Consider the following 24,523-nt stretch of genomic DNA (forward strand, 5'->3'; position numbering starts at 1 on the left):
TAATAATAGTACCTACTGCTGAGGGGGCCTGGCAAGTAAGAGCGGTGTAAGGACTTGCTCTGTTGTTATCATGTGTAGAATGTGTGGTTTATACTCATTTTTCAGTTGTGGGTCTTGTGAAGAACAGGTGAAAGACGGGGCACCTGGCTAGCTGGCTGGTCCCTCTGGTTAGGTGGGCATTGTGATTGCAGGCTCTGTCTGGGTTGGTGGAAGTTGCGGAGGGCATTGGAACGTCTCTATTTGTCCCTGAGATGACTGTGGGATGGGAGGATGGGGATCAGGGTGTTAGGGTGAGAGGCGGCCGCCCGACCACCTGTTGCTCAATCCCTTCACCCACCGAGGCACCCTGGGAAAGGAGAAGAAACTCACCCACAGAACGGCTGCTGGCACCTGCTCTGCAGCGGCTGATGTGCCTTCTGTCTGAGGGAGGAAAAGAGTCCTGGTGTGGGCACAGGCCTGGCCCTGGATGACCTTGGGTGAGTCACAGCCCCTCAGTAGGGCCTAGCCTTAGCATCTGTCTGGTTCAGATTTAGGTGAGAGCCCACTCACTGCAGCCTTCAGCAGAAGTGTGTGCCACAGAAGGGCTCTTTGGAGTGGGCTAATTATTTTAAATTTTATTTGATGGCTTTTGTCAGTACATGCCACTCTGCAGTGCATACCAGTCTCCCCCCAGCTGACTTCACACACTTCACACACTTATGCCACTTACTGGTTCTCCAGTCATTTGAGTTTGAGACTTTTGGGTTTTTCTGATGCTCCCATTATGAGGCTCTTAAAGAGACAGTCTCCCAGGCTACAAAGCCATTATTTATGCACATGATGTTTTCCCTGTCTGATTAAAAAAAGGAGGAAGGGGCCGGGCACAGTGGCTCACACCTGTAATCCCAGCCTTTTGGGAGATTGAGGCAGGTGGATCACGAGGTCAAGAGATCGAGACCATCCTAGCCAACATTGTGAAACCCCATCTCTACTGAAAATAGAAAAATTAGCTGGGTATGGTGGCTTGTGCCTGTAGTCCCAGCTACTCGGGTGGGAGGCTGAGGCAGAAGAATTGCTTGAACCCAGGAGATGGAGGTTGCAGTGAGCCGAGATCATGTCACTGCACCACTCTAGCCTGGCAACTGAGTGAAACTCAGGAAAAAAAAAAAAAAAAAAGAGGAAGGAGGACTTTTTTATGGAGGTGTTTTTTTTTGTTGTTTTTTTTTTCTTCTAGTGGCTGAAGAATAGAGGAATCTTAGAGGAGAGAAACTTCTTTTTCAGGGCATTCAAGGTGCAGACCACATCTCCAGTCCTCTGGCTCACATGGCTTTTCCTGATGCCTAACTAACTCTCCAGTACTCAGTTCCTGCATGGCAGGAGGCAGATTCATTTATTACTTGCTTTGTGCCAGGAGAATTGTGTGTGCTGTTTTACTCTATTATTCCATAATCCTGGTACAGTGTAGGTGCTATTCTCCTGGTCATAACAGGTGAGGAGGCTGGGCATGGAGACACTGGGTTGCTTGCCCAAACTCCCAGCAACAGATCCGGGATTTAAACCCAGACCGGGGGACCTGTCTTGTGGTGCTCACACTGCTTCCCTATTGCCCGCACTGCGCTGTGTTCCTGCTGCTCCATCTCCAAGGTGGCCGCACCCTTGCAGTGTAGAGGTGAGGGGCAGATAAAGACTCATGAAAGGAGAAAGGTCCTGGGCTGGACCTCTAAAAACACTAAACTCTCTCATTCTAAAAACACTAAACTCCCTCATTCTCTAATGAGGTGGCAGAGGACAGCCACCTCCCAATCCATCATGGCTCCAAAGACTGGGGTGTCCGGGTTGCAGGGAGGCCAGAGGCCTCTGCAGCAAATGGCTAGGGAGGGTTTGAGCCGAGATAGGACCTGGCAAAAGCCTCCTCCCACCGCCGGCTGCGGGGAGCTGTCCAGGGTGCTGGCCCTGGCCCCACCGCGAACCAAGAAGCCTCCCATGAAGGCCCCGCCCCTCTGGCTTCCCCTTCACCTGTACGCTTTGTAAATTCCTTTCCGGACTCCTCTATCTGAGCATAACTTGCAGGCAACAGAGAACTTCCCATTCAATTCTATAGGAGAAAATCGAAGCATTTTTCTCTCCTTTCTCAACCAGAAATAGCAACTGTTGCGGCAGCGTTCTTATCTGGTACTCAATGAAAGTTCAATGAGTAGGGGAAGGAACGAACGTATTTAGTAGACACAGAGAAGAGCTTATAAGGTACCTGGCACTGTTCTAAGCATTTGGCAAGTATTAACTCTCACTAACGTTCATATTGCTTTCTTATAGGCAAGGACAATGAGGTAAAGTAATGTATTCAGAGTCAGAGAGCTCACAAGTGGTAAAGATGGGATTCACATGCAGGTGATTTTGTTCCAGCATCCTGCTCCCAGCCACCATGTGGCCCTGCTGCAGGATGGCTGAAGACGGTGAGATGACTCACTTGAAAGTGTCTAGTCCAATGCTTGATACCTAGTGGGAGCTTAATTGTTATTATTTTGCATGGATAGGGACAAATTGGTGATTTTAGCTGACAACACTTCCTCTCATTTTATCCACAAGATAGAACTGTGTCCAGTCTGATGGGCTAAAATTTGTTCCTTGCTGGACCAATGCCATGGGGCGGGGGAGGCTTGCTGGGGATAGAGAAGTCCTGGTTTGTGGGAGTTTGGGGGTGGGGGCGTGTGGAAGGAGAGCCGTGATGCACCAGTGCCTGGGTGAGGTGTAGGGGGTATTTGGAGGTCTTGGCTGGTTGTGGTGGGGGGTCCTGCTGTGAAGGGAGGTGCCAGCCCAACCTGGCCTCATTTCTGAGAAGGTCATGGGGCCATATCAGTTCCAGGGCTTTGCTATTTGTCGCTTCCCTGAAACATCTGGTTCCAGAGAGGTGAAGCCACTGTATTTCTGTGGAGAAGCAGGCTGGTGTTGGTGATGGCAGTGTGTGGGCGGGGCGTCGGCTCCTGATTTATTATTTCTTTGTCTCTCTGGAAGCACTTAAGTACAGGCTTCATTCCAATGAAGCTCATGAGCATCTCTGGATTCCAGCACTGGGGGTTGAGGGTGCAGTTTGCTCAGGGCTCCATAACCAGTCCCCTGGGCACTGGCTCAGGCGGGCCTCAGGGCCTCAGCATCACTTAATTAATTTAGGCTTCCCCAGTCATATATTCTCAGATTCAAAGGAACGGAGTGGCCCGAGTCAGCCTTTCCCAGAAACCTGTGAGTCTGGTGGCTGGAAGCCAGAGGACTACGTGCCTCCCTGCCTGCCCTTGGCTGGCCTGTCCCTGGTGCCCAGACTTGCTTTATGTACAACATAGCTGGGCTTCTATAGGGAAAGAGACTACTTTGTAGGTGGGCCTCAGGGCCCCTCTCTACAGCTCCCAGGCACAGGACCTTGCTCACTTTTTTTCTAGCTCCCTGACACCATGAATCTCTGGTTGGAAGCATGGCCTCCAAATGCCTTTGGTTTCTGTTCTCTCTACTTTCTTTCTATCTCAATCCAATTAATGTGTCAGATTCATTTCCCTCCTCCATTGAGACCACTCCCTGCCTACCTCCAGCCCAGATCCTACGTATTCCCCCATACTGGGACAGTTAATCCCTTTACTTGTCCCTTGCCTCCTGACCCTGATAATCCACCCTTGCAGGGATGCCAAGCTTCTTTTCTCTGTAAAGTTTCAGGCAAGCTCCCAGCTTGTTCACAGACCTCTCAGGGACCCCTGCTGCCTGGGACTGGAGTCAGTGTCCTCTCCCCACATGGTGACCTTCCACAATGCCTCCCACCCTTCCTGCTCTCCCCATCTTCATCTTCCCTGACAGGCCCCAGGAGCTGCTGCCTCTGTACCTCGGAACCAGTGTTGCCTCGGTTCCTGCCCAGCTTTGTCTCTCCTTGGTTGCCATATTCTTCCCTGATTCCTGATACATTGTGAACATGCCCCCCTCCATTCCAATTTTCTACTCTTCTTCTGAAATGTATCCCACACAACGTTGGAGGTGTTCCCACACACCTCAGAGCCCCTTGAAGACAAGATCTGTATTCTGCTTGTTAGGCATTCTGTACAGTACTGGCCATAGCATTTTGCATGAGAACTGATGTGTCAGTGGTTTTTAAATCCATCTCTACATTTATTAGAATGAAAATTAGTCATGTAAGTCATACATATACACATTCTTTATATAGAAATAGAGCGCTATGAAAGGTCTGAGTGGTAGCCACCTCTCAGATGTCACCATCCTTACTATTTTGATGTGTGTTTTCCAAACCCTTTCTAAATTTGTTTCCATATATACATATGAGCTCATATAAAATTTACAATAAGTAACATTATGCTTAAATAAGAATATATTCACATAAATGTTATTATATGTGTATCATTCTATATTTCTCTCCTTCCCCACTCTACATTATATCTACTTTAGCCTATAAAGAAATAGTTGGATTTTCTCACTTGCTGCAGAATATTTCTGGTTATGAAAATGCCCCAGTGTTTTCAGCTGTCCCCTATGGATGAGCATTGGGTCAGGTCTGATTTCTAGGTGTTACAGTGTTGAGATGGATTTCCTTGTACTTGTGTGGAGGTGCTTCCCCAAGTGATACAAAAACAGTGTGGACTACTGGGTCAATTATAGCAGTCTCCACATTTTAAACTTCAAATCTCCAAATGGCCCTGCAAAGTGGCAGTGTAAATGTAACCCCCTTGTCCTCCCACAAACAGCACATGGGAGTACAGATCCCCTTCCACTTATGATGGGACTGTGTCCTGATAAACCCACTGGAAGCTGAAAACATTGCTAAGTGGAAAATGCATTTAATACACCTAATTCACGGAACATCATAGCTTAGCCTACCCTAAACATGCTCAAAAAGCTTCCATTAGCTAACAACAGTTGGGTTAAATCACCTGGTCACACAGCATGGAGTACAAAATGTTTTCCGATGCAATCGCATGGCTGGCTGGGAGCTGTGGCTCGTGGCCATGCCCCAGCATCTTGAGAGTATAGTATAGCATATCACTAGACCGGAAAAGATGAAATTCAAAATCTGAAGTGTGGCTGTTACTGAGTGCATATCTTTTTTGCACTACTGCAAAGCTGAAAAATCATAAGTCAGACCACATACTGGTCATGGATGTTTGTAAACAACTCCCTACACTCATGCCAACACGGGCTTATCTTTTTCCCTTTTGTCAATCTAGTGGGAGAAGAAGGGTATTTATTATCATTTAAATCATTTAATTGTTTAATTGGCCAAGTACTTTTTCTTTTTTTTTTTTTTTTTTTTTTTTTGAGACGGAGTTTTGCTCTTGTTACCCAGGCTGGAGTGCAATGGCGCAATCTCGGCTCACCGCAACCTCCGCCTCCTGGGTTCAGGCAATTCTCCTGCCTCAGCCTCCTGAGTAGCTGGGATTACAGGCACGCGCCACCAGGCCCAGCTAATTTTTTTGTATTTTTAGTAGAGATGGGGTTTTACCATGTTGACCAGGATGGTCTCGATCTCTTGACCTCATGATCCACCCGCCTCAGCCTCCCAAAGTGCTGGGATTACAGGCTTGAGCCACCGCGCCCGGCCTGGCCGAGTACTTTTTCATATGTTTATTAGTAATTTGTATTTTCTCTTTTGAGAATTGCCTGTGACTTGTTTCTCTATTAGTCTTTTTCTCAACATTTTAAAATAGAATGTCTTTGCCCCAGATACTTACATTGTGGATGAAAATTATTGCTACTTCTTTACTAATAGATTCTATGGCTAATACTTCTTGGGTTGGATGAATTAAAAGTGGATGTGAGGTTACTGCATCAATTAAACCCTTCAGAGCCTCTTCTTCATCAATGGGAGAGTCTAGATTCTCAACATAAAAGATTCTCTGTAATCTGTCTACCTCCATGCTCTCAATGTGATGCCTGGATTTGATTCCTAATTCCATCACTTTCTATCTATCTAACCTTGAACAAATTTAATTTCATGCTCTGGGTCTAGGGTCTGTCATTAAAAAAATCTTACAGAGTTGTCCCTTCTTTGCAAGTTTCTAACTCTGACCTTGTGCAAGTTACTTAACCTTTCCAAACCTTACTTACATATCTATAAAACGGGTGCATTGACAATACCTTGTAGGGTTTGGTATGAATGGAATGAGATTACTTATAAGGTAAGTGAGTACTGTTGTTAATTATACCACTTCCTGTCTACCTAGATGACTTCTATTCATCTTTTATGATCAAATTGAGCTGTTTTCGCCACCCACCCGTTTGTTCTGTGACCACACATCCACTACTGTACTCATCACACTGCATGGTGGGGATGTGTTCACATGGCTGTTTCCTCACCCTGAGTGCAGGATGGGGGCTGAGGTGGGCAGGCTCACTGCCTGGTACAGAACACTTTGAATCAATAACTGTGGAATGGAGGCATAAGCCTGTTTGTCAGTTTTGAAAAGAATTAGGGCTTTTTCGTTATGCCAAAATTCTACTGAGCTTGGAGTGGATGGAGGGACACTTAGAAGGAAGTTGAAGTATTCTTGACAAATTCTCCAGACACACCCTGGGGAGACCAGGAAACAGCTCCCCTGGTTGACTAGTCGGGTAGGCAGAAAAGATGTTTATGGGAAACTGCATTTTACAGGCAGTTGGCTTTGTTGGGAAAACTGGCTACCAGCCATCTCTCTTGAGTTCTGAGGCTTGTCGTGATTGGAAAGGTGTGCACTGATCAGCTAGATCACTTCCATTTTCAGACTGGAAAAGTGTAGGTTTGGTGCAGGGGTGGCCTAGGACACCAGGGCAGAGGAAGGCTGGGGCCGTGCATAGGGGACTGCCTCGGAAGGATGCCCGGGCAGACGCTTGCTGTGTCTCTGCTATATATCCCAGTGCCTGGCACACAGTGGCACAGGGGGGCTAAGTGAAAATCCAGTGGACAAGCTTGCTTTGGAGCCAGTTGTTCTGGATGGGTAGAAAGCAACCAACTACTTTGTGTGCTTGGTTCATGAAACCATGAGTTCAAAATCATCTCTCTTGGAGTAAATAGGCTCCTACTGAGAGGGGCTCCTGGATGTGGACGGTTGTGCGGAGACACAAGGAGGAGGCCCCATCCAGTGGCAAGGCTGAGCCCTGAAGAGCATGCACACTATGCTTGCATGGGCACTGCAGGCTGGGCCTGGAGAGGAGCAGCAGTGCCTGCAAAGTCTCCAGTTTCAATGACGTGTGTCTTCCCAGGCGGTCAGCCACCGCCGTGTCCAGGCAAGTCTGATGTGAGAGAAGAGAGGTCAGGAGATGTGACAGTGCCAGACGCGGCGGAAGGCTTTTATTGTCATTAGCTTTCACTCTCAGAACACCCCTGTGAGGTCAGTCCTCTTCTGGGCCCCATTTTATCAATTGAAAATTGGCAGCACAGGCGGGTGAGTAATGTGCTGAGACACAGGCCATCTGACTCACGCTCATGAGTTCTTCATCCACTTGGCCATGTGGCTTTGGTGCTGGGAGGTCTGAGGGGTTCTTCTGTGGCCTTCAAAGTGCTTCTCTTTCCATAGTTCCTCCGACCTGTGTGCAGGGTCAATGCAGGTGTCCTCCCTTGGGTAAGGGAGACCTTTCAGCCCCAAGTACAGGGGGCTGGGCACCCTTTATCTCTTTCTCCAGACATTCTGACCTGTGTCCTTACGAGTTCTTGTGGGGACTATTGCAGTAGCCTGTTGGCAAATACCCTCACCCAGTGCTGACACCAGCTCCTGATCTCCCAAACTGCCCCCAAGTCAACTTTTTGAAATGTAGCTCTTCCCCATAGTAGGAACTCATTAGATAGTTGTCTAATGATCATCCTCCTGCTTTCCATTCTCATTGCCTGGAGTCAAACGTACCAGCTCAGCTTGGCTTTTGAGGCCCTGGGTGTGTAGTCCTTGCACTCTCTGTCACACACAAGGGTGCTTGCCCAGGACACCTGTGTCCTGCTGTCCTGGTCCCACTGCTGTGTTTTATTTCCCCCTTTCCCAGCAGAATGGGGTCCTCAGCACAGGCATGTGCTGGCCCCCGTGCACATGCATCCATCCCAGCCTCCTCACGAAGGGCTCTTGGCCTGTGTTGAATCCATCTCACAGCTCCCAAGCCCAAACAATGGGACCGCAGGCAGAAAAACACCTGGAATGGTTTGTGCCACACATACATAACCAACCCCTCTGAAGTGAGGCATGCTCTTTTATTCATTAGATTTGTCAAATGCTGTTCACAACCCACTAATTTGGTTTTATAACCTGCACTTCCTCACAATACCCTTATCATGTCCATATTCTCTCTCATTTTATATGTGATGAAACTGACACAGAGAGAGATGAAGTAATTTACTGCACCACTAGGAAGTGACAGGGCCAGGATCTGACCCCAGGCAGGTGGTCCCAGAGCCTATGTGCGCAGCTCCCACAAACGTAGCTTTGATGATTGATCAGGGCTCCAGAAGTTGGGTGGCTTATAGCACAGGAAGCCATACTGAGTGGCTTCAGGGGTGGCCTCCAGCTCCTCCCCACCTTTGGGAAGTGGCAGCAGAAAGAAAGAGCTGGAGCACTCACCCTACCCTCCAGGGCCCATCCAGCCTCAGCTGCAGGTGGCTCTGCCCAGAGCCCTGCTCTCACCCCTGCAGGAGCCAGGGGACAGTGGTCTTGTGCTGAAACGAGGGATATTGGGGTCCTAACCTCATCTGCGGTTTGTGCTCCGGGCCAGGGCTGGGGCTCAGACAGGAAGCTGGAAGAACCCCAGCGGAGCAGGGAGGCCAAAGAGCAGCATCCAGGAGGCATGGCGGTCACGTGGGCAGTCCTGGGGTGTGGACAGCGGGCTGCCGGGCAATGCCGCCCCTATCACTACGCATGATCACGCTCCGATAGTGTGTCAATACATGGTCTGTGACCCTCTCAGATGGGTCATCACTGTGTCCCAGCACCCCGTGCTGTGCCTGGCCCATGCAGAAGGAACACATCAAAGGTGGCTCCGTTTGGAGGGTCTCTCAGGAAGCCAAGTGACCAGAGTTCTGATTCTCTCTTGTTGAGATACAGGATGTTAAAACATCTGAGGAAGCTGGTGGCCTACACAGTGTCCACGTGGCAAGATGAGGTCTCCATGAGAGAAAAAGTCTGGGTGTTGACCTGACAGCCTGAGAGAACCAGACCCTAACCTCCTGGTGATGTCAAGGAGAGCACCTGGGAAAAAGGCCTATATCGTAATGGGAAGAACTGGCTCCTTGGGGTGTGGGCAGGTGTGAGGGACATCTCTGACTGACTCTAATTCTGGCCAACTATCCACATTGGTCAAGTTCTGCACGGAGGCCTGACATCTGCTGTCTGAGCAAAGGAGGGGCATCTTCTAGCTAGGCCTGGAGCTCCAGATGGTGACATGGCAGGGACTTGGAGACTTTGTAGCTAGAGATAGGAATTCAGGTGCAGCCTTCAGCTGTGTGCACCCCACAGGTGTGTGGGCAACAGGTGTGGGGGGATGCCTGTAGGGCCGATCAACCAGGCACTCCAACCCAGTTGAAAACATGATCTGCTTGGAGTGCCAAGAATAATTACCAGAGCATTGTTTTCCTGGGTAATTAAGATGCTATTAACTAAACTGCATTTAAAGCTAGTTTCAGACTAATTCTTTATGACACACACATGTATCTTTCATGAAGGAGTGTACTTTCTTCCCCTGGGCTGTGAGGCCCTAGCGAGACGTGTTTGAGCATGGGTGGGCTCCATGCCCTGCCAGGCTGGCACAGAGTGGGCGGTCCACGGGTTTGTAAATGACCAAGTGATAAATGGACAGGAGCCATTCCTCGTTTGAACATCTCAGATGCCATTTGGATGCAGACTGCATGACCTGGGACATTCTTCTCATCTGACTCCAGATAAGAAGCAGATTCCAGACTCTCTGTGCAGTGTTTAGTCTGCATGGTGGTTTACTAGCTCAGAAAGCCTCAGGCCGAGCTCAGTAGCTCATACCTGATCCCAGCACTTGGGGACGCTGAGGTGGGAGGATTGCTTTTAGGCCAGGAGTTTGACACCAGCCTGGGCAACAAGGCAAGACCCCATCACTAAGAAATTGCCCAGGTGTGGTGGCATGTGCCTGTGGTCCCAGCTACTTAAGAGGTTGAGTGGGAGGATCCTTTAAGCCCGAGTTGTAGGTTGCAGTGAGCTACGATCCTGCTATTGCCCTCCAGGCTGGATGAGAACGAGACCGTCTCAAAAAAAGACTATCCTTTCCCTGGTGGTTGGAGGGAGACCAGCAGGGCCAGGCCTGGCCCTGAGTAGCCTTGCTCCGCTGTCTTTGGTGAGGGGTGGGATCCACTGAGCAGGCACCGGGGCCAGGCTTTACACACATGAGGACTTCCAGACAAGAACTGCTACTCATGGCGGGAGCGAGAGGCTGGCCCAAGCTGTCCCCTCTCCTGTGTCAGACGGGCCCATCTTTAGAGCCCAGTAAAAGGGATGTCAGAGAGGGCACCTGGCCCAGGACTGAGGGTGTTTAAGAGAGAAGAAAGAGGAAGACGACTTTTTCTTGCGTTGGTGAGAGCAGATTTACGCCACACCCCAGGCAGGCAGTTCAGGTCCAGATGGGAGGCCAAGTGTGGGGAGGGTGACGCAGGACTGCAGAGCCCTGAGGATTGGAGGGGAAGTGTGCCAGGCCCAGGAAGCCACCTGGCTTCCCATGGCTCATTAAAGGGATCAAGCTGAGGGGTCTGATGTTTGGGCTTATTCTTAAGGATATAGTCCCAGATGTGGAATGAATGGTCTAAAAAGTAGAGGCAGGACAATTTTTATGCCTCTTAGTGCAGAAAGCCAAATGCCCTCTAAAAGCACGATGCTGGGCTCCACGTCACCCACCATGAAAGGACCTCTTTAAGATAATCACCTTTAAAGCACCAACAAGCTAACACGAGATTCCAGCCAACCTGTTTGGTGACCACCCTGTGACTGTTGGCAGTGTTGCCCCTCCCTCCCGGGCCCTGCCCTGCCCTCACCTCTCTCAGCAGCTCCTCAGCAGACCCTGCTCTGTCCACTTTTGGTCCTTCGCCTGGGCCCTTCCTCTGCCTGGAAGGGAACCCATCTGCCACCTCGTTCCCTTACCTTCCTGTCATCTGTCCTCGTTAATAAGGGCTTCCAGGACTGCCTTGTCTAGAACACCACCCCAGCACTCACTTCTTAGCCCCCTTGGCTGCTTTAGTTTTTTCCAGCGTGTGTCCCCATCTGACGTGTGACACAGTTTATGGACTATGTTTACTGTCTATACCCCCTCCCTGGAATGGACGCCCCATGAGGGTCCATGTGGGGAGGGAACAAAGGGGGCATGGGGGAAGATACAAAGCTGGATGTCAGCTGGAAAGAAGGGGGAGTCTAGCCTTAGGGGCCCAGCACCGGCTGCTGGCTAGAGTGGGCAGGGCCTGAGGACCCTGCAGGAGGGTGGGAGAAGAGGTGGCGACGCCTCCGGTGTCTGACTCTCTGCTGCTTTCGGGAAGGGGGAGAGGAGGAAGAAGCACGCCGACCAGAGACCCATGCATTAATGCAGAGGAGGCCTCTGGGTGTTCTCTACCTCCACTGGAGCTGGGTGGCCATCCATTCTATGACATGTAGCCAAGGTGGGATATATGGTCCCCTCTGACAGGGACCTGGAGGTGGCAAGTGCTTGTACTCAGAGGCTCTGGAGATGTTGAATTAACTCAGAGACAGGGCAGGAAAGGGATGGTGTCCCCAGAGAAAGCCAGTATCCTGGCCGGGCATGGTGGCTCACGCCTGTAATCCCAGCACCTTGGGAGGCTGAGGTAGGCAGATCACTTGAGGTCAGGAGGTTGAGGCTGTGATGTACTGTGATCGCACCGCTGCACTCCAGCCTAGGTGACAGCGAGAGACCCTATCTCTGAAAAACGAAAAGCAACAAAACAAACCAAACAAACAAACACAGGAAAGGAGATCCAGGATCCAGGAAATCCCAGAGATACAGGGCCGGTTTGGGGAGGTGGGGGACAGAGATGGTGGCTGCCCACAGCGGCAGGAGCAGGAGGGAGTGGGCTGAGCTGACTGTGCGGCTTTGAGAGGAGAACCCGGACGGTGCTGGAGGGGCACCGGCTGGTGTTAGGACCCCACATCTGTAGGACCACGGAGGACAAGGTGCTGAGGTGAAATCTTAGACAGGCAGAGATTGGGCTGCTTGGAATCCTAAGTGAGAGTGGGACCTCCCAGTCGTCTCTGGAGGACCCAAGCCAGGGACTCACTGTGGTTCAGAGAAACAGCCTCCATTTACAATCCAGCTGCAGAAATCCAGGTAAGGGGCTTCAGACACAACCTTCCACACTGATCTTAACTTTGTAGCTTCCCAGGGCATAGGACCCCAGGCCCATCTCTCAGCAGATGACATCTTGGTGAGGTTTGGTGACTTGGACGAACCCTGCAGAAAGTGACAGACGGAGATTGGGCCGGTGTATTCTCCTCCATAGCCCGTGCTCTCTGTCAGCTGCTGTACCCAGACTTCTGTTCTAAGGCTTTGGGGCCATGTCATCATTGCTTCGCTTCCCTCCAGGCACCCCGGAGGTGCCTGCATTTTGTTTCTTTCAAAGACAAGCAGTTTAGTGGCTAGGCAGAAGCTGTTTGGCAAAGTGCAGAAGCACGTAATCAACTCCTCCAGTAGCGCCTGCTAATGTTGGAGAAAATCGCCCTGTGCCTGGTTGCAGGGCTTAACTGCTCTCAGGGTAGTTAAACCTGAGAGTGCCCCAGAATCCCACGGAGAGCTTCTCAAAATGCAGATTGCTTGGCCTCACTCCCAGCAGTTACTGATTCAGTGGGCTAGGGATTTGCCTTTCTGGCATTCGCAGCAGTGTGTTGTTTGTCCTTGCCGAGAATGATTCTACACTTTCCGGTAGTGGTGAGACCACACTCCAGAACGCTGAGCGGGCCGACTCCATCACTGGTCTTTGCTGCCATCATCTGGTCACTCCTGAGAATGCCGTGCTCTTTCTCCGGCCAGCGTCCATTGCGTCCATCCATCTGGTGGGTCATTTTAATTTTTATTGCACTGGGATAAATTATCTTTCTTATAGATCTCTCAGTGAAGATTTGGTTTATCCATTGGGCCTTAAAAATCCACGTCAAATTTTGCCAATGTAACTTCTGCCTCTGCAAGGTTTCTTTATGAACTCTTACTTTATCCATGGTTTAGTCAATTAAAAAATTTATCTGTGCTTATTTACCTACTGCATTTTGTATTGGTTATTTCTTTCTTCTTCTTCTTTTTTTTGAGATGAAGTCTCACTCTGTCGCTGAGGCTGGAGTACAGTGGTGCGATCTCAGCTCACTGTAGCCTCCACCTCCTGGGTTCAAAGATTCTTGTGCCCCAGCCCATGGAGTGGTTGAGATTCCAGGCAAATGCCACCATGCCCCACTAATTTTCATCTTTTTAGTAGAAATGGGGTTTCGCCATGTTGGCCAGGCTGGTCTCAAACTCCTGGCCTCGAGTGACCCACCTGCTTCAGCCTCCCAAAGTGCTGGGATTACAGGTGTGGGCCACAGCACCTGGACAGTGTCATTTCTAGTACACCTTTCAGCTCCTCCACCTAAGGCAATTTGGTCAAATGTCACTGGCATTAAAAAAGCATCTCACTTTGTGTGGAAGTTGCTTCAGGGTTATGAATTCACCTCTTTCTAAGAAGAAACAAGAAAGGAGAAATCATCAGAGTTGGAAGACCTGTCCCACTGGATTTGGTGTGACTTACTTTGGCCAATAGAATGGTGGTCAGAGGCTTTTGTGTGCTTGGGTGGTGTGCTTGAGAATCTTTTACCACTTTCTCTATTCTGTCTTGAGGTCACGTCCCATGGCACTGGTCCCAGCCTGAAGACTCCCCAGCCCACCCCGGCTGAGCCCAGTAGACCATAGTGACCCACAGATAGGAAAGAGACACAGATGCTTGTTGCTGTAAGCCAATGTGCTGGGGGTTGTTTGTAGGCAGGATGACGGTGGGGCAGCTGACAACACAGACCCTGCTCCCTGTTGGTCCTTGGAGATAGGGCAGAGAGCTTTGTCACTCACTGACCGAGAGCCTGGGCCCTCATCTCAGACCCGCTGCTGTCCATATCCTGGCCATGCCACTCACAGTGATGTGACTTGGGTGTGGTGGGACAGACACTTGAATGTGGGAAATGAAGGTTGTTCTTTGAGCACTCAGGAAGTGGCAACTCCTCCAGTGTGGGAGAATCAAGGAAGGTTTCCCAAGGAATGATGGCTAAGCTGTTTATCCCCAGAAATGTAGAATAACCACACATGTTCTGGAGGGGAGAGGAGAGAACAGCTGCAAAGGCAGAGAAGAAATCCCCTAACAACCAGGCAGTGGCAGGGAGGCAGCACCCTGCAATAGAGTGAAGACTCCTTTTTGGGTCCCTAAATGGATCTAAGAATAAATCAGAGTTCACTGGACATGGAGAGGGCAATGCTTTTCCAGGAGGAGGGACGGCCCATAGGAAGGGAGTCTGCTGGTTCAAGACCCACGCGGAGTTGAGCAGGGCTGGGTGTGATGGTGCGAGGGGTGGAGGGGAGGCTGGGCTGAGCTGATGGCTGTTCATCCACCATACCACGCTGGCTCTCAGCCTCAGCTGGAGCTCATCGCACTGAGCCATGGAGCAGGGCATTGCACACAGAGGGCCAAGCGTGAAATGAGGGTGAGTTGGCACCTAGGCTTACTGTATGAGAGACTTGAACTTGCTTCTTGTGTTTCTTGAGTCTTTTTCACCTTGCTTGAAATAGACACAATGCAACCATTCATCCACTGACTCCTTTACCCATTCATCTGTCTGACCATCTGTCCTCCTTGGGTCGATTTATCTGCTGGGTGATGGGAACACAGAGGAAAATGGGCCATGGCCCTTCGGTCCAGATTCCAGATCCAATAGCCTTTTCTCACGTGTCTGGATTTAGAGGCACTCACCCTACCCTGTCTACTCCATGAAATCCTATCCACCTTTCGAGGTTCCCCTTTCAATGAAGCGCTCCTCGGTGAAGCTCCCCCTGGTGGTGCCAGGCAGAATCAGCAGCTCCCTACACTGCTGCCTGGAATACCATCCCTTGAATGAATGGATGAGCCAGGAGTGGTCACTTCCTGGTTATTTCACTGCATTGATCCATTCATATCCAGCCCCACTCTGACGAAGTTCAAGGAAATGTGAAAAAAAGAAACAAAAAGGAGGTCTTGGCAGCAGCGCTCTCCTTCTGCAGCTCAGAGCTGAGACCGGATGCCAACCTGCCAGATGCTCAGAGCATCCCTGCCTGTGTCACCCCACTCCAACAGGCTGTGAAAACCCTGAGAGGTGTGTAACTCTGGGGAGGCACTGCTGGTGGAGTCTGGAGGATCTGGTGCTGTCTGCCCCGCCACGTCTTTCTCTCCAGTGCACAGCCTGCCTCCATCCTCTCACATCTGCCTCTGCTGCCTGTCTTGCTCTCTGCAGCAACGAGCAGAAATTGCAGCCACTACTCAGGCATGCAGGAAATAGAAATTTTCTTTATTCTTACACTTCAAGAATGTTAAGTAAAAGAAAAAAAAAAAAGAAGTTTTCTTTATTCTAATTCCAGCCCCACTCTGAAAAAGTGCAGAAATCCAAATCCAACACAGAAGTTTCTTTCTTATAGCTGAGGTTGGAATTTGGAGAAGAGAGGGCGGCTGCTTCTTGGTGTCATTTGTCTGTGCATGTCATGGGGTGGGGAGGGTGGTATCCTTCATCCCTGTTGTGTGACCTCATGACCTTTTAGGGTCTGGCTGGCTACCTTCCTTCTCCTTCTGGGCTGCTTTTGGCTCTCAGGAATTCTGCTGAGAGAGTGCCTCAAATTCCCTCTGCTTAGATGTCTGATGCAACCCTCCTTCCCTCCCTTCCTTTCTCCCTCCCTCCCTCCCGCCCTCTCTCCCTCCTTCCCATCCTCCTTCTGGGCTGCTTTTGGCTCTCAGGAATTCTTCTGTTGAGAGAGTGCCTTAGATTCCCTCTGCTTAGATGTCTGATGCATCCCTGCCTCCCACCTTCCCTCCCTCCCCACCTGTCTCTTTCTTTCCTTTCTTTCTTTTTTGAGACAGGGTCTCGCTCAGTCACCCAGGCTGGATTGCTGTGGCATGATCTTGGCTCACCACAACCTCCGCCTCCAGGGTTCAAATGATTCTCATACCTCAGCCTCCCAAGTAGCTAGAACTACAGGCACACATCACCACGCCCAGCTAATTTTTGTATTTTTAGTAGTGATGGCGTTTCACCTGTTGGCCAGGCAGGTCTCAAACTCCCAACCACTGGATGGGGTGAGGCAGGCATAGTCAGGAATGAATGCTATTCTCCTCCCTGCCTTGCAGCAGCCCAACTTCCTCGACCCCACAGGCTCCCATCTGTACCACACAGTGCTTGCTCAAACCCACGGCCATTACTACGAGCTTGCAGCAATGGATGCTATTCTACTTCTGCAACCAGAAGCCCCTTTTACTGAGCAGAACCTTCCATTTCCTGAACCCTCCTACTCCCTATTGTTTCACCTTTTCTCAGCTCACTGAGACCTGTCCCTCCTTGTCTCCGAGTGTGCCAGTCACTCCCTTAGTTTGAAGCTCTTGCTAGGGTGGCTGAGGTGGATCAGGTAGTCCTGAGCTAGGGTTTGGGTCCCAAGAGCTTAATCTGGGGTGGGGCAACTCATCTAAAGGGATCTAGACAGGAAATACTGGGACAGAGTAGGGTGAACCACCAAGTCTGGGTCATATCCTTGGGGTGTTCTATATTAGTCAGCCTAAAAAGAGGACATCAACAACTGTATGACCTAACTCTTCACCTGTTTGCCCTGAGAATACCCCCCGGTGGCACTTGTGGCTACAGCATTTACCCAAGACAACAAAGTATCTCATTGTTTTTATTTTTGCATCACTGTAGTATATGGACTTCAGAAACAAAATAAGTCATCTATTTGTAGCATTCTGTGTTTAGTAGTAGTATTTCCATTTACAAAATATAGTAATTCTTGATCCCTGAAAATGTCAAATCCTAGAAAATGTAGCATTTCTATGTGTGATGTTAACATTGCTCTGGGACAGTTGTTGGCTGAAGAGTCATTTGGTGAATCCGATTTTTTAGAAGTAGATGATTCAGATGATTCAGGTGATTATGATGTTACTTCTGTTTAAAAATAACTCCAAGAGCAGTTTTTATATTTTATTTTTACAATGAAAATTAATCAGATATGCTTCAGCCTCAAAGAGTGTGTTTATGTAAAATTAAATGAGAGCCGGCAGTGAGCTGCATTTTTTTCTTTAAAGGGGAAAAGTAAATAACAGAGACATTTCTCATTTCTCTTTCATACTAAGGTGCTAAGTGAACGTTCCAAGTCAGCAAGAGGTTCTGTTCCATGTAGTCACACAGGAATCTAAGTTCTTTTCATCCTATTCTCCATCATCCGACAGGTAAGTTGGTCTCAACCTTGACTGCACATTAAAATCATCAGGGGACATTTTAGACATCTCTAAATTGCTGAAAGAAAAAACAACTATCAGGCAAGAGTTCTGTATCCATTAAAACTATCATTCAAAAGTAAAAGAGAACTTAAGGCATTCCCAGATAAACAAAAATGAAGGCGTTTGTCACTAGTTAACCTGCCCTACAAGAAACGTTAAAGGGAGTACTTCAGGCTGAACTGAAAGGACACTAAACAGTCATTCGTAGTCACATAGAGAAATAAAAAACTCTAGCAAAGGTAACTACACAGGTAAATATAAAAACTAACATTATTGTATTTCTTATATGTGACTCTTCTTGTTGTTTCCCATATGATTTAAAGCACATATGCATAAAACAATACTTAGACATCTATGATAATGGTCATACATGTATACATTTATGACGATAACAACATAAAAGGAAGCAGACAGAGGCATACAGAGGCAAAGATTTTTTAATGAAATTGAAGCTAACTTGGTGTCAATTCAAATTAGATTGCTCTAAATTTACAATTTTAGTATTAATCTTCATTGTAACTACTATATACGTGTATATATACACACACACACATACAAGAATAGTAAAAAATGAATGTTATCCTCCTTACTGCCTCACAGCAACTCAACTTCCCAGACCCCGCAGGCTTCCATCTGTACTATGCAGTGACTGCTCAAACCCACGGTCATTGCTATGAGCTTGCACCAACTTGTGCTATTTCACTTCTGGAACTATATGGGATTTCTAGTTCCAGAATAGCACCAGTTGGTGCAAAAGGAATATGTATATTACTTTTCTGTATATATATGTGTGTGTGTGTGTGTTGTGTGTGTGTGTGTGTGTGTAGTGTGTATATATGTGTGCATATACACATATACACACATATATATAATATGTATAATATATAGTTAATAAAATAAAATGAGAAAGGAATCAAAGAGGTACACTACAAAAAATAAACTAAACAGAAGAAATCAGTAATGGAAGAAATAAGTGACAAAAAAGGTACAGATAAAACATACAGAAAAAAATGGCAAAATGGCTGAAATAAGTTTTTTCTTATCAATAATTACTTTAAATGTAAATTGATTCTCCAATCAAAAGTCAGGGATTGGCAGAATGAATTAAGAAAACACAATTCAACTAAAAGCTGTGTATGGAAAACTTGCTTTAGATCCAAAGACACAAGTGGGTTGAACATGGGAAGATAGAAAAAGATATTCTATGCAAATAATAAGCAAAGCAAAGCGAGGGTGGCTACACTAATATCAGAAAAAATAGTCTTTAAGTAAAAAATCATTACAAGGAACAAAGAAAGTATCATTATGCATTGATAAAGGGGTCAATTAATCAAGATAATGTAACAATTCTAAACATGCACATCGATCACAAGAACCCTAAATTAGGTGGAGCAGACATTAAAAGAATTTAAAAGAAAATAGTTCCATAATAGCTGGAGACTCTGAATACCTACGTTAAATAATGGATAGAAAACTCTAAGGAAATAGAGGACTTCGGCAACACTAGAGGTCTAACTATGCTTAACACATATACAGATACTACCCAACAACAGACGAACACATGTTCTTCTCAAGTGCACTTGACTGTGCTCCGGAATAGAACATGTTAGGTAGCAAGCAACTCTCAATAAGTTAAGGTTGGAAATCATACAAAATATCTTCTTTGACCACAATGGAATAAAACTAAAAATTAATAGCAGAAGGAAAACTGAAAAGTTCATAAATATTTGTAAACTAAACAACATACTTTTAACCAATAGATCCCTCCAAAGCATGAGGAATACAAAATACTTACAGATGAATGAAAAACATCAACACAACATAACAAAATGTAGAGGATATAGCAAAAACAGCACTGAGAGAGAATCAGCAACTTAACTGTAATATATTAAATAACTAGAAAAGTTAGAGCAATAGAAGGAATGAAATAATTAATATAGAGTAGAGACAAATGAAGTAGACTAGTAACACAATACAGAAAATCAACAAAACAAAAAACTGATTATTTGAAAAGAACAACAAAACTGACAAACCTTTAGCTAGTCTAAGAAAAAAAAAAGGAGGCCAGGTGCAGTGGCTCACACCTGTAATCTCAGCACTTTGGGAGGCCGAGGTGGATTACCTAAGGTCAAGAGTTCGAGACCAGCCTGGCCAATGTGGTGAAACCCCGTCTCTACTAAAAATACAAAAGTTAACTGGGCATGGTGGCAGGTGCCTGTAATCTCAGCTACTTTGGAGGCTGAGGCAGGAGAAGCACTTGAACCTGGGAGGCAGAGGTTGCAGTGAGCCGAGATGGTGCCATTGCACTTCAGCCTGGAGTGCAAGAGTGAAACTCTGTCTCAAAAACAAACAAACAAACAAACAAAAAAACAAAAACGAAAAGGAAAAGATGCAAATAACTAAAATCAGTAATGAAAATGGGTACATTACTACTGCTTTACAGAAATAAAAAGGATTATAAGAGAATACTATCAACAATTGTACACCAACAAATTAGATAACCCAGACGAAAGGGACACATACTGATATGGTTTAGCTCTGTGTCCCTACCCAAATCTCATGTTGAATTGTAATCACGGGTGTTGGAGGTGGGGCCTGGTGGGACCATGAGGGTGGCTTCTAGTGGTTTAGCACCATCCCCTTAGTGCTGCCTCATGATACGGTTCTCACAAGATCTGGTTGTTTGAAAGTGTGTAGCACCTCCCCCATTGCTCTCTCTTGCCTGCTGGACACGTGAATATGTGCCTGCTTCCAATTTGCCTCCTGCCAGGACTGTAAGTTTCCTGAGGCCTCCCCAGAAGCAGAAGCCTGTACAGCCCTGCAGAACACTGAGCCAATTAAACCTCTTTTCTTTATGAATCACCCACTCTCAGGTATGTCTTTATAGCAGTGTGAAAATGGACTAATATGCATACAAATTACCCAAACTGACTCAAGATGAACTCATGACAACAGCCTATATTCATATCAGTGTGATCTAAATGCTGCGATTGCTGACTTTTTTCTGCAGCCTGACCTGTCTTTTGAACTCCAACACATGTATATTTAGTTTTCTATTCAACAGCTACACTATGATAGCTTATAATATTTCAAATTTAAATGTCATATACTCAGGCTGGAGTGCAGTCGGATGATCTGGGCTTACTGCAACCTCTGCCTCCGAGGTTCAAGCGATTCTCTTGCCTCAGCCTCCCAAGTACCTGGGATTACAGGTGCCTGTCATTGCGCCCAGCTAATTTTTGCATTTTTAGTAGAGACAAGGGTTTACCATGTTAGTCAGGCTGGTCTCGAACTCCTGACTTCAGATGATCTACCCGCCTCAGCCTCCCAAAGTGCTGGGATTATAGGTGTGAGCCACCGAGTCTGGCCAAATAGATATTTTACTGAGTCACAATTCATATAACATAAAAGAAACCATTTAAAAGTGACATTTAGTATGTTCGTAATATTATGTAACCAACACTCTGTAACATGGCAAATATTTTTATCTTCTCCCCCAAAAACTTTGTATCTATTAAACTGTCACTCTCTATCCCTTCACCACTGCTTGTTTATCCATCTTCCATTGACGGACAATTTAGGTTGTTCCCACCTTTTGCCGTTGCAAGTAGTGCTGCTATGAATATTTGTATACAAGTATTTGTTTAAGTACCACTTTCAATTTTGGGGGGTATAAAACTAGCATTTGAATTGCTAGGTCATATGGAATTCTGCATTTGAATTTTTGAGGAACTACTGTTCTGTTCAGGAAACGTGCGAGGGGAAACAAAAAGGCACACACACAATACCTTTAAGGGTAAACAACCTTTATCTCATGTAAATGGCAATGCAGATATAATAAGCAGGTTGATATAATAAGCAAATTTGCAATGGGAAGGGGAGAAGGGAATATATATTTATATATATACACACTAATCAAACTACAGAGGATACATCACCAGATTGGGAAGCAACAGCCTGAGCTCCAGACTCGGCCCCTTGTTCGTGCACAGATGAGGAGAGGTCTCATGAAGCTATGGTGTGGTCTGGGACTTTTAACTTTTTTTGTAAGGAATTGTTTGGCATGAAGCCCAGTCATGAGGGCCCTTCGCAACTGGGCTTAAGGAACACAAAAGGGTCAATTTGTTTTTGCGATTGTCTGTTGTTTTTCAATAAGTAACATATAGGAATAGATTGAAATAGAGATTTCTCTGAAAGAGTGCTGGATGAACGCCTCAAGGGCTCACACAACCTGTTCCGAGACTTGGTGACCATTGTTTGTGTCCACGCTCAGCTGAGTTAAAATTTAATATTTAACTTTTCCTCCGCAACTACCAAACCGTTTTCCACATCAGCTGTACCCTTTACATTCCCACCAGCAATGCACTTGTGTTCCGATTTCTTCACATCCTCACCAACACTTAGTATTTTCCAGTTTTAAAAAAATTGTACTCACTGTAATGGATGTGAAGTGGGGCCACTTTGTGGTTTTTGATTTGCATTTCACTAATGACTAATGATGTTGAGCATATTTTGATGTGCCTTTTGGCTATCTGTATGTATTCTTTGGAGAAATGTGTATTCAAGTACTTTGTCTATTTGAAAATCGGGTTGTCTGTCTTTTTCTTATTGAACTGTAGAAATTATCTATATATTCTGGATACTAGAGTTTTATTAGAGATACAATTTGCAAATATTTTCTCCCCTTCTGAGGACTGTCGCCACTTTCTTGGTGGTGTCCTTTGAAATGTGAACATTTTTAATTTTGATGAAGTGTAATTTATCTGTTTTTTTTTTTTTTGTTGTTGTTGTTACTGATGCTTTTGGTATTATATCTGAGAAACTAATGTGAATCCAAGGTCATGATGATTTAACCTATATTTTCTTCTAAGAGTAGTATAGTTTTGGCTCTTACATATAGGTCTTTCATCCATTTTCGAGTGAAGTTTTGCATGTGGTATGAAGTAAGGATCAAACGTCATTCATTTGCATGTGAATATCCAGTTGTCTCAGCACACTGTTGGAGACTATTCTTTACACATTGAATAGTCTTGGCACTCTTGTTAAATATCAGTTAGCCATAGACATATCTGTATTTCTAAGACCCTCAATTCTATTCCACTGGTGTAAATGTCTCTACTTCTGGCATTACCACAATCTTTTGATGACTGTAGTTTCATAGTAAGTTTTGAAATCAGGAAATGTAAGTCCTTGAATTTTATTCTTCTTTTTCCAGATTGCTTTGGCAATTTGGGGCTCTTTAAGTCCATATAAATTTAGGATCAGGTTTTCCAGTTCTACAAAAAAAAGGCCACTGGAATTTTGACAGGAATTACATTGAATCTGTAGATAACTTTGAGTAATATTGCCATCTTGACAATAATCCTTAAATGTGGAATTTTTTTCTTTAAGTATTCTTTAATTTTTTCCAGAAATGTTTTTAGAGTTTTCAGTGTACAAGTTGTACACGTTCTTGGTTAGATTTATTCCTAGGTATTTTATTCTTTTTGATGCTATTGTAAATGGAATTTGTCTTAGTCTGTTTTCTGTTCCTGTAACTGGATAATTGAGAATGGGTAATTTGTTTATTTATTTTTTATTTTTTGAGATGGAGTTTCACTCTGCCGCCCAGGCTGGAGTGCAGTGGCATGATCTCAGCTCACTGCACCCTCCGCCTTCTGGGTTCAAGTGATTCTCCTGCCTCAGCCTCCCAAGTAGCTGGGACTGCAGGCGTCCACCACCACACCCAGCTAATTTTTTGTATTTTTAATAGAGATGAGGTTTCGTCATGTTGGCCAGGCTGGTCTGAAACTCCTGATCTCAGGCCATCTGCCTGCCTCAACCTCCCAAAGTGCTGAGATTACAGGCATGAGCCACCATACCAGGCCGATATTGGGTAATTTATAAAGAAAATATATTTATCTTTTATAATAATTTTTTTTTTTAGACAGTCTCACTCTATTGCCCAGGCTAGAGTGCAGTGGCGCAATCTCAGCTCACTGCAACCTCCACCTCCCGAGTTCAAGTGACTCTGCTGCTTCAGCCTCCCGAGTAGCTGGGATTACAGGCATACACCACCACGCCCTGCTAATTTTTGTATTTTTAGTAGAAACGGGATTTCACCATGTTGGCCAGGCTGGTCTTGAACTCCTGGTCTTAAGTGATCCAACCACCTTGGCCTCCCAAAGTGCTGGGATTACAGGCATGGGCCACCAAACCTGGCTCATGTATTTTTAAATGATGTACTTAGTACTTTTTAAAAGATGTATTTTATTTTTAATTGATATATAATAATCACATATTTATGGGACATGATGTACTCTTTTGATACATGCATACGTTGTGCAATATCCAAATCAAGGTGATTAGCAAATCTATTACCTTGAACATTTATTTATTTGTGGTGAGGATATTCAGAATCCTCTTATTTTGAAACATACAATATATTATTCTTAACTATAGTCACCCTATTGTGCAATAGAACACCAGAACTTATTCCTTCAGTCTAACTGTAACATTGTACCTGTGGACCAACTTCTCTCCATCTCCCCATCCCCTTGCCCTCCCCATCGTCTGGTAGCCACTTTTCTGCTATTTCTATGAGATCAACATTTTGTAGATTCCATTTGAGTCAGAACATGCAGTATTGTTTTTTCTGTGCCTGGCTTATTTCACTTACTATAATGTCCTCCACGTCCCTCCATGTTGTCACAAATGTCAGAATATTATTCATTTTTATGGCTGAATGGTATTCCATTGTGTATTTATACCACATTTTATTTATCCACTTATCAATTGATGGACACCTAGGTTGATTCCATATCTTGGCTATTGTGAATAGCACTGCAATAGATGTGAGAGGGCAGATAACTCTTCAACACACTAATTTCATTTTTCTTGGATATATACTTGGTAGTAGGACTGCTGGATTTTCTTACTGTTCTGGAGGCTACATCTGGTGAGAGTCTTCTTGCTGGTGAGGACTCTGCAGACTCCTGCGGCAGCACAGGACATCACATGGAGAGGGAGCTAGAGTGCCAAAGTGGCTTTTATAACAGACACTCTCGTCATAACTAACGCACCCCT

The 24,523-nt window shown here is 46.1% G+C and overlaps 1 long non-coding RNA gene across 1 annotated transcript in view; it reads right to left on the bottom strand.

Annotated features, from left to right (window-relative positions):
* Positions 1–16,862: 16,862 nt before the first annotated feature.
* LOC120367402 (uncharacterized) overlaps positions 16,863–24,523 on the bottom strand; it is a 42,628-nt gene continuing 34,967 nt past the window's right edge. The window contains exon 3 of the long non-coding RNA XR_012512794.1: positions 16,863–17,474. This is a non-coding gene — a long non-coding RNA (uncharacterized LOC120367402). The remainder of the gene's footprint in view (positions 17,475–24,523) is intronic.

This window comes from Saimiri boliviensis, chromosome 12 (assembly GCF_048565385.1).
Source record: "Saimiri boliviensis isolate mSaiBol1 chromosome 12, mSaiBol1.pri, whole genome shotgun sequence".
NCBI lineage: Eukaryota > Metazoa > Chordata > Mammalia > Primates > Cebidae > Saimiri > Saimiri boliviensis.